This window comes from Pongo abelii, chromosome 1 (genome assembly GCF_028885655.2).
Source record: "Pongo abelii isolate AG06213 chromosome 1, NHGRI_mPonAbe1-v2.0_pri, whole genome shotgun sequence".
NCBI lineage: Eukaryota > Metazoa > Chordata > Mammalia > Primates > Hominidae > Pongo > Pongo abelii.
The window spans coordinates 9029090-9039715 of NC_071985.2; positions in this window are offsets into that span (position 1 = coordinate 9029090).

Genomic DNA, 10626 nt, shown 5'->3' on the forward strand with positions numbered 1-10626 from the left:
CCCCCACCTACTTTTTTTTTGAGACAGGGTCTCACTCTGTCACCCAGACTGGAATGCAGTGGCATGATCACAGCTGACTGCAGCTTCCACCTCCTGGGCTCACGTGACTCTCTCACCTCAGCCTACTTACTAGCTAGGAATATAGGTGCAGGCCACCATGCCTGGCTAATTTTTTTGCTTTTTGTAGAGATGAGTATGTTGGCCAGGCTGGTCTTGAACTCATGGCCTCAAGCAATCCTCTTGCCTCAGCCTCGCAAAGTGCAGCACGTGCCACTGCTCCCATCTGCCTTTTTTAGTGATACTTTTTTAAAGTAGCTTGGAAGAGGGTAGGGAGAATTGGCCTCAGAGAAAGTGAGTTCAAATCCTGACTTTGCCATTTATTGCCTGAGTGATTTTGAACAAACCACTTAATCTCTACGAGGTTCAATTTCCTCATCTGTGAAAGAAGAATAATGGCAGTGTATTAGTCTATTTTCATGCTGCTGATAAAGACTTACCCAAGACTGGGCAATTTACAAAAGAAAGAAGTTTAAAGGACTTACAGTTCTATGTGGCTGGGGAGGCCTCACAATCATGGTGGAAGGTGAAAGTCACATCTCACATGGTGGCAGACAAGAGAAGAGAACTTATGCAGGGAAACTCCCCTTTAAAACCACCAGATCATGTGAGACTTATTCACTGTCACAAGAACAGCATGGGAAAAATCTGACCCCATGATTCAATTACCTCCCACAGGGTCCCTCCCACAACATGTGGGAATTTAAGATGAGATTTGGGTGGGGAACACAGCCAAACCATATAATTTCGGCCCTTGCCCCTCCCAAATCTCATATCCTCACATTTCAAAACCAATCATGCCTTCCCAATAGTCCCCCAGGGTCTTAACTCATTTCAGAATTAACTCACAAGTCTACAGTCCAAAGTCTCATCTGAAACAAAGCAAGTCCCTTCTGCCTATGAGCTTATAAAATCAAAAGCAAATTAGTTACTTCCTAGATACAATGGGGGTGCAGGCATTAGGTAAATACAGCCATTCCAAATGTGAGAAATTGGCCAAAACAAAGGGGCTACAGGTCCCATGTAAGTCCAAAATCCAGCAGGGTGGTCAAATCTTAAAACTCCAAAATCATCTCCTTTGACTCCATGTCTCACATCCAGGTCATGCTGATGCAAGAGGTGGGTCACCATGGTCTTGGGCAGCTCCACCCCGTGGCTTTGCAGGGTACAGCCTCCCTCCTGGCTGCTTTCATGGGCTGGCTTTGAGTGTCTGTGACTTTTCCAGGCACATGGTGCAAGCTGTCAGTGGATCTACCACTCTGGGGTCTGGAGGATGGTGGCCCTCTTCTCACAGCTCCACTAGGCAGTGCCCCAGTAGGGACTCTGTGTGGGGGCTCCGACCCCACATTTCCCTTCCACACTACCCTAGCAGAGGTTCTCCATGAGGGCCTCGCCCCTGCAGCAAACTTCTGCCTGGTCATCCAAGCATTTCCATACATCCTCTGAAATCTAGGCAGACGTTCTCAAACCCCAATTCTTGACTTCTGTGCACTCACAGGCTCAACACCACATGGAAGCTGCCAAGGCTTGGGGCTTGCACCCTCTGAAACCATGGCCCGACCTCTGCATTGGCCCCTTTCAGCCATGGCTGGAGCAGGGCACCAAGTCCCTAGGCTGCACACAGCACAGGGACCTGGGGCCCGACCCATGAAACCATTTTTCCCTTCCAAGGACTCCAGGCCTGTGATGGGAGGGGCTGCTATGAAGACCTCTGAAACACCCTGGAAACATTTTCACCATTATCTTGGGGATAACATTTGACTTCTTGTTACTTATGCAAATTTCTGCAGCCTGCTTTAATTTCTCCCCAGAAAATGGGATTTTCTTTTCTATCTCATTGTCAGGCTGTAAATTTTCCAAACTTTTATGCTCTGCTTTCCTTTTAAAACTGAATGCCTTTAACAGCACCCAAGTCACCTCTTGAATGCTTTGCTGCTTAGAAATTTCTTCTGCCAGATACCCTAAATCATCTCTCTCAAGTTCAAAGTTCTACAAATCTCTAGAGCAGGGCAAAATGCCACCAGTCTCTTTGCTAAAACATAGTAGGAGTCACCTTTGCTGCGGTTGCTAACAAGTTCCTCATCTCCACCTGAGACCAGATCACCTCAGCCTCGATTTCATTGTCCATATCATTATCAGCATTTTAAGCAAAGCCATTCAACAAGTTTCTAGGGAGTTCCAAACTTTCCCACATTTTTCTGTCTTCTTCTGAGCCCTCCAAACTGTTTTTTTTTCTCTTTTCTTTTTGAGACACAGTTTCACTCTTGTTGCCCAGGCTGGAGTGCAATGGCGCGATCTCAGCTCACTGAAATCTCTGCCTTCCGGATTCAAGCAATTCTCCTGCCGCAGCCTCCTGAGTAGCTGGGATTACGGGCATGCACCACCACACCCAGCTAATTTTTGTATTTTTAGTAGAGACAGGGTTTCTCCATGTTGGTCAGGCTGGTCTCAAACTCCCGATCTCAGGTGATCTGCCTGCCTCAGCCTCCCAAAGTGCTGGGATTACAGGCATGAGCCACCATGCCTGGCCTCCAAACTGTTTTAAACTCTGCCTGTCACCCAGTTCCAAAGTCGCTTCCACATTTTCAGGTATCTTTTCAGCAGTGCCCCACTCTACTGGTACCAATTCACTGTATTAATCTGTTTTCATGCTGCTGATAAAGATATACCTGAGACTGAGCAATTTACAAAAGAAAGAAGTTTAATGGACTTACATTCCACATGGCTGGGGAGGCCTCACAATCATGGTGGAAGGTGAAAGGCACATCTCACATGGCGTCAGACAAGAGAAGAAAATTTGTGCAGGGAAACTCCCCTTCTGAAACCCTCAGATCTTGAGAGACTTATTCACTATCACACAAGAACAGTATGGGAAAAACCTGCCTCCATGATTAAATTACCTCCCACTGGGTCCCCCCAACAACATGTGGGAATTTAAGATGATATTTGAGTGGCGGCACAGCCAAACCATATCAGGCAGCTACTTTATAAGATCGTTGCAAGGATTTAATTAGACAATGTATGCAAATGACCTCACACATATTAAATGCTCAATAAATGTTAAACAATGGAAATAAGAGCCAGTTATGTAACCAAAATATCTCAAGCCCTCTATAGCCAAAGCACCCTGGAAAGACAGAAAGGCAGAATCGTTAATTCATCAAGACTGAGGAAGCTTGCCAGGCATGAGAAGCTAGACATTCTCAAGCTTTGTTGCTAAGTGTACTGAACTGTCATCTTGTCTACCAAGACCCTCTGCTTGCGCTATCCTCATATGAGTGCCAAGGAGTAAGTGTTTTTCTGATTGATCCGGGGTTTTCCTGCCTCTAAATGCTGATTTCATCCACCACAGCCTTCAAGATGTGGGCTAGGAAACATTGAGCCCAGAGCCAGTGTGTCCAGGACTTCTAACCATGAATGGAAGAGGCCTGTAGCCCTCACCAGAAGCAGATGCTAGCAGCACGTTTTTTGTATAGCCTACAGAACAGTGAGCCAAATAAACCCCTTCTCTTTATAAATTACCAAGCCTTGGCTGGGTGCAGTGGTGCATGCCTGTAATCCCAGCACTTTGGGAGGCCAAGGCCGGTGGATCACTTGAGGTCAGGAATTCTCGACCAGCCTGACTGATACGGTGAAACCCGGTCTGTACTAAATACAAAAAAATTTGCCAGGTGTGGTGGCACATGCCTGTAATCTGAGCTACATGGGAGGCTGAGACGGGAGAATCACTTGTACCTGGGAGGTGGAGGTTGCAGTGAGCCAAGATTGGGCCATTGCACTCCAGCCTGGGCAACAAGAGCGAAACTCCGTCTCAAAATAAATAAATAAATAAAATAAAAATAAATAAATTTCTGAGTCTCAGGTATTCCTTTACAGCAACACAAAACAGATTAAGACACCTGATACCCCTGACCTGACTACATCTGGCAGTTTCCTCAGACAATACTTTCTGAACATGATCTAGTGGTAAAAAATCAATAGTTTTAGTGAATGGATAAGCAAAATGTGGAATAGCCATGCAACAGAATACTCTTTATTGATTAAAAAAAAAAGTACTGATACATGCTGCAACATAAATAAACCTCAAAGACATCATGGTAAGTTAAGAAACTGGGAAAAAAATACTGTATCTTACATGATTTCATTTATATTAAATGATCAGGAAAGGCAAATCTGTAGAGACAGAAAGTAGACTCACGTTGTCTAGGGCTGGGTGCAGGGATGGGGCAGTGACTATAATGGGCATGCCTTTCATGTGGGGGGAATGGAAATATTCTAAGATGAGATTGTGGTGATGGTTATGTCAGAGGTGTTAGAACCAGAGTGACTCCATCTTCAACAGGGGCTGGGTAAAGTGAGGCTGAGAGCTGCTGGGCTGCATTCACAGCAGCTAAGGCATTCTCGGTCACAGGATTAGATAGAAATTTAGCGTAAGATACAGGTCACGAAGCCCCGCTAATAAAACAGGATGCAGTAAAGAAGCCAGCCCAAACCTACCAAAATCAAGATGCCAAAAAACAGTGGTCTCTGGTCATCCTCACTGCTCGTTTTACACTAATTATAATGCATTAGCATGCTAAGAGACATTCCTACCGGCACCATGACAATTTACAAATGCCACGGCAATGTCTGGAAGTTACCCTATGTGGTCTAAAGGGAAGAGGAACCCTCAGTTCTGGGAAATCCCCTTTCTCAGAAAACTCATGAGTGTCTGCCACTTGTTTAGCACGATTGAGAAATAATCACAAAAATAGATAACCAGCAGCCCTTGAGGCTGCTCTGCCTATGGAGTAGCCATTCTTTTACTTTCTCAATAAATTTGCTTTCTCAATAAATTTACTTTCAGTTTATTGCTTTCTCAATAAATTGCTTTCAGTTTACTCTGCAGACTCACCCCAAATTATTTCTTGCATGAGTTCCAAGACCCCATTTCCCGTAACAACTGAATTAGAACAGGTGAAGTTATGATATGTAAATTATACCTCTCCAAAACTGTTAATAAAAAAAGTATTTAAAAAATCAATAGTGCTCACTTTGGGCCTGGTCTAGAGGCAGTAATTTCCTAATGAGAAATGGCCTAAATGCTGCTGCTGTTCAGCCTTGGCCTGATGTCCAAATTCAGCTCAGCTCTTGGGTCCAAAAAGAAACCCGAAATGGATTCCAGGGATGAATATTTCAAACTCATATTGGCCAGGACTGCTTAGGAATGAGCTTGTCTCACTAAACGAGATAAGCAAGGAAAGGGCCTCGCTTCTGAATTTAATTGTCATATTTTACTGACAGGAACTGGTCAGCTGTTGTTTACATTATGAATTTCATATCCTCAGCCCCCCAAAACCTTAATATTTATTTTTAAGAAGGGATGAGCTAAAGAGAATAAAAATGTTTTTCAAAATTGCTAAGCTGCATAATAGACCAAAAATGTATTAAAGTGCCAGTAGGAGTGACAGGAACCATCAAACATCTCAGTATCCAGCAAGGAAACTTTTCTTAAATGGTTATTTACCTCTCTTCTTTATTGGTCTGAAATATATCATGGAAAGAAAATAGCGGAGTGGGAAACTAAATTCGAACCCAGTTTTAACTATTTTCTAATTCAGTTTAGAAAATCAGTTTTCTAATTCAGAGTGCTGGGATTAATGCCTGTAATCCCAGCACTTTGGGAGGCCGAGGCAGGTAGATCACTTGAGGTCAGGAGTTTGAGATCAGCCTGGCCAACATGGTGAAATCTCATCTCTACTAAAAATACAAAAATTAGCCAGGTTTGATAATGTGCACCTGTAATCCCGATTACTTGGGAGGCTGAGCCACAAGAATTCCTTGAACCCGGGAGTTGGAGGCTGCAGTGAGATGAGATCGTGCCACTGCACTCTAGCCTGCGCGACAGAGACTCTGTCTCAAAAAAAGAAAATCATCAGAACTACTTTCTCTATCTCTGGTCTGTCTCTTGCTGCTACTTCTCTCCGTATCTGCAACCTCCTGTTTGCTTCTCTTCACTAACCAGCATGTATGTGGCCTGCAATAGCTGAGCAAGGCTGAGTTCCACATAACTTCACAGTCAAGCACTCAGTCATGTTTGACTCATCCCAACTGTGGACTGTTCCACCAGTTTCAAGTGTCCACCCAGATCCAACCAGCTGAGGTCCGGAGAGAAGGAAGACATCGGCCCACAATTGTAGGCGGAATGATGGCCCCTAAAGATGTCTACGTCAGAATCCCTGGAACCTGTAAATAAACATGTTACATGGCAGTGGGGAATGAAGGTTGCAGATGAAATTAAGGTTGCTAATTAGCTGATCTGGAGATGGGGAGAGTGTCCTGGATTATCCAGGTAGGCCCAGTGGAATCACAAAGGTCTTTTAAATGTGAAAGAGGGAGGAGGGAGAGTTGGAGTAAGAAAAACGCGGAGGCAAAAGCCGAGGTCAGAGTGATACGAGGAAAGAGCTGTGAGCCTAGAAATGCATAAAGCCCCTGGAGGCTGGAAAGGGCAGGGAAGCAGATTTTCCCTAGGAGCCTCCAGAGGGAGCACAGCCCTGCTGACATGTGGATTTTAAGACTTCTGACCTCCAGATCTGTGTGCTAATGCAATTGTGTTGTTTGAAACCACTAAGTATGTGGTAATTTGTTACAGCATCATTAGAACATGAATGCGGTGTTTTAAAAAATGAATATTCTATTCTAAAATGAGTATATATTTCTTTCTTTCTTTTTTTTTTTGGGACAGAGTCTCACTCTGTTACCCAGGCTGGAGTGCAGTGGCTTCATCTTGGCTCATGGCAACCTCCGCCTCCTGGGTTCAAGCCATTCTCCTGTCTCAGCCCCCCGAGTAGCTGGGATTACACGCGTGTGCCACCACATCTGGCTAATTTTTCTATGTTTAGTAGAGACAGCGTTTCACCATGTTGCCCAGGCTGGTCTCGCCATCCTGACCTCAGGTGATCCACCTGCCTTGGCCTCCCAAAGTGCTGGGATTACAGGTGCACCCGGCCATGAATATATATTTCTAATCCACTGAATGGGTTATCTTCAGAACAACTTCAATGTTAGCTCTCAGGCCTTGCTCATTAGCAAATTTTACATTTATAAACACAGGAAAAAGTCTTATTGAGAGACTACTGGGAAAAGGCGCTGCTTGTCTTGTTTTCCTGTGCTGGACAACAGAATCTTGACTGCAATTGTGAATCTGCAGAACAGCTAATCAGGCATCTATGTAAAATCATACACAAAGTGGTTTGTCAATTTGAGACATTCAAATGATGACAAGGATTGGATTGAAACTGAGTCACACTAAGGAATCAGAACCTCAACTGCTTACTTAACAATTAACTTTTAGAGAATAAATAATAGGTAGGCTTTGTTAAAGTGAAATCATCTTTGCAAAAAATATAACAGTGAGAAAATTATGGCAATGAAAGAGATCTGACCAATCCCCATCTTGCGTTTAATCTCCAAATTGCCTTTAATTATTCCTAGGCTTGGTCCATGCTAACTTTCGGGAAATTTAGTTTACAGTTTAAATGATAATAGCCCTTCTCCAAAACTAAACTACCCTCGTAGAGCTAATGAAAAACTATCAGGTTAGGAGGATGAGAGAAGCCTGAATTCTGCTAAAGTCTAGATAGAAATGATTCTTGCCATTATCCTGGAGGGCACAAGACTTGTAACTCCCCCAATTATTCCTGTAGGCCAACCTAAGGTTGGCCTTTTGAGATGTCTTCAGGTTTTTGCATTTCTGATGACCGATGACTCCGCCCATACCACCAACCAGTCCTGTGTGCCCACCTAGCAGCAGATTCAGCAGGCATGAGGACCATTTTTGCACTTCTGTGATTGCATCCCCAACCAATGAGTGGCACACATTCCCTTGCCTGTTGAACTATCCTTGAAAAGCCCTAGCCTCTGAATTTTGAGGGAAGCTGATTTGCAAAATAATAAAATTCCAGTCTCTCTTGAGCCATCTTGTGTGTGAGACTCTTTCTCTATTGCAATTCCTCTGTCTTCATAAATCAGCTGTATCTGGGCAGCAGGCAAGAAGACCTCACTGGGTGGTTCCGTTAGCATCCAATCTTTTATTAAGAGGTTTAGTCTACTCAAATCCTGTTTTTGGTTTTATTCTATCTCTGCCCTCAGCCTAACTATAATACATCCCCAAATCCACTTGCCTACTTGACATTTCCTATAGATTGACTTAAAGGCATATCAAATCCAACACGTTCAAGATAATCTATCAACTGTGGCCGTCCTACCTCCAGCCTCCTGTTCTAATATCCTTTATTCCCCGATTTGTGGGATTATCAATTAGAGAAACAAGAAAATCATTCAAAAAACTTTTTATTTTAAAACAAATTTTTTTAGAGACAAGGTCTCCTTATGTTGCCCAGGCTAGACTCAAACTCCTGGGCTCAAGTGATCCTTCCACTGCAGCCTTCCAGGTAGCTGGGACTACAGGCATGCACCACCACACCCAGCTCGAAAAGCTTTTTTGTCATTGTTTTAATTCCTAAACATGTCTTGAATTTGCTCTCTCCTTCCCATTCTCCCTGCCACTGTCACAGCCATAATTGAGCTCAAAGCCCTCAGCTTCTCTCTCCAGGACCACTGCTAGAGCTCCCTCATTAATCTACCTCAAGGCATGCACAGCTTGTATCCCTTCCAGGCTACAGAAAATAAAAGTCTAACATGCAGACCTAACACCTTACTACTCCTCTGTAAGATGTCTCCATTACTTTCTGATACGGTTTGGATCTGTGTCCCCACCAAATCTCATGTGGAATTGTAATTCCCAGTGTTGGAGGTGGGGCCTGGTGGGAGATGACTGGATCATGGGGGTGGTTTCTCATGAATGGTTTATTCCCATCCCCTTGGTACCGTCCTCACAATAGTGAGTTTGTTGTTTTGACTAGATCGTTTTAAATGACCAGATCTGGCACCTCCCCCTCCCTCTCTCTTCCTCCTGCTCCAGCTATGTGAAGTGCCCACCCCTACTTTGTCTTCCGCCATGATTGTAAATTTCCTGAGGCCTCCCCGGAAGTTGAGAAAATGCCAGCGTCGTCCTTCCTGTTCAGCCCGTGGAACCCTGAGCCAATTACACTTCTTTTCTTTATAAATTACCCAGTCTCAGGTATTTCTTCATAGCAATGAAAGAATGGACTAAACACTCTATCACCTGTTTAGACATAAAGCCCTTAATGATCTAACCCCTGACCCTTTGGTTTCATGCTGGCATTGCACATATGTGACTGCTTTCCCATCATTTTAGAACAGCGCCCAATTTCCATGTGGAAATCCATGTGCTTCTGGGGAAGCTGACTCCACCCCTGCCCAGTATCTGGAGTGGAATATATGACTTAGCACAGAAATACTATTTTAAGAATGGACATGTGACCTTTGCTAACCAAATCAGAATGGACAGGACGATTGCTGGAAATGCTTACAGAAAGATTCTGAATGGTGTAGTAAATGGACAAGAGGCCTAGAGTTCCAGACCTCAATTCTCTTTCCAGGAGACAGGCCAGCCAAGGACAAATCTTGCCTCTGTGGGGCAAACTTGTTCCCTACCATAAAATCATGAACCTCTTTAAAAATAAAATGGCCGGGCACGGGGCTCACGCCTGTAATCCCAGCACTTTGGGAAGCCGAGGAGGGCGGATCACGAGGTCAGGAGATCGAGACCATCCTGCCTAACACGGTGAAACCCCGTCTCTACTAAAAATGCAAAAAATTAGCCAGGCGTGGTGGTGGGCGCCTGTAGTCCCAGCTACTTGGGAGGCTGAGGCGGGAGAATCGCTTGAACCCGGGAAGCGGAGCTTGCAGTGAGCTGAGATTGCGCCATTGCACTCCAGCCTGGGCGACAAGAGCGAAAACTCCATCAAACCCACCCTGTCTAAGAGTTATCACAAGCCCTCACCTCTATTTTTAAAATAAATTTTTTTAAAAAAGATAGAAGACATAGGAGAAAACTTATATGACCTTGGGTTTAGTCACAAAAATTTATGACTGTGAGTTTTTAGGTATAACTGCAAAATTACATTCCATGAAAGAAAAAAATTGATGTTACACTTTATTAAAATTAAAAACTTCTCTGTAAAAAACATTGTTAGGAAAATCTGAAGACAAGTGACAGACAGCAAGAAAATATTTACCAAAATCATATCTGATAAAGGAGTTGTATCCAAAAATACAAAGGACTCTTAAAATGCAGCAATATGAAAATAGCCCAGTTAAAAAAATGGGCCAAAAAATCTGGATACCTCACCAAAGAAGATACATGGATGGCAAATAAGCACGTGAAAAAGATGCTTATCATTTGTTTTCAGGAAATCGCAAATTAAAATAACAAGGAGGTACCATTACATACCTATTAGAATGGCTAAAATCGAAAACACTGACAAGCCCAAATACTGACAAGCATGCAAAGCAACAGGAACTGTCATCCACCGTGGATGGGAATTCAAATATGGCACAGCCGTTTTGGAAGCCAGTTTGGCAGTCTCTTACAAAGCTAAGTGTAGTCTCACCATATGATCCAAGGAATCTTATTTATCCAATTGATTTGAAAACAGATATTCA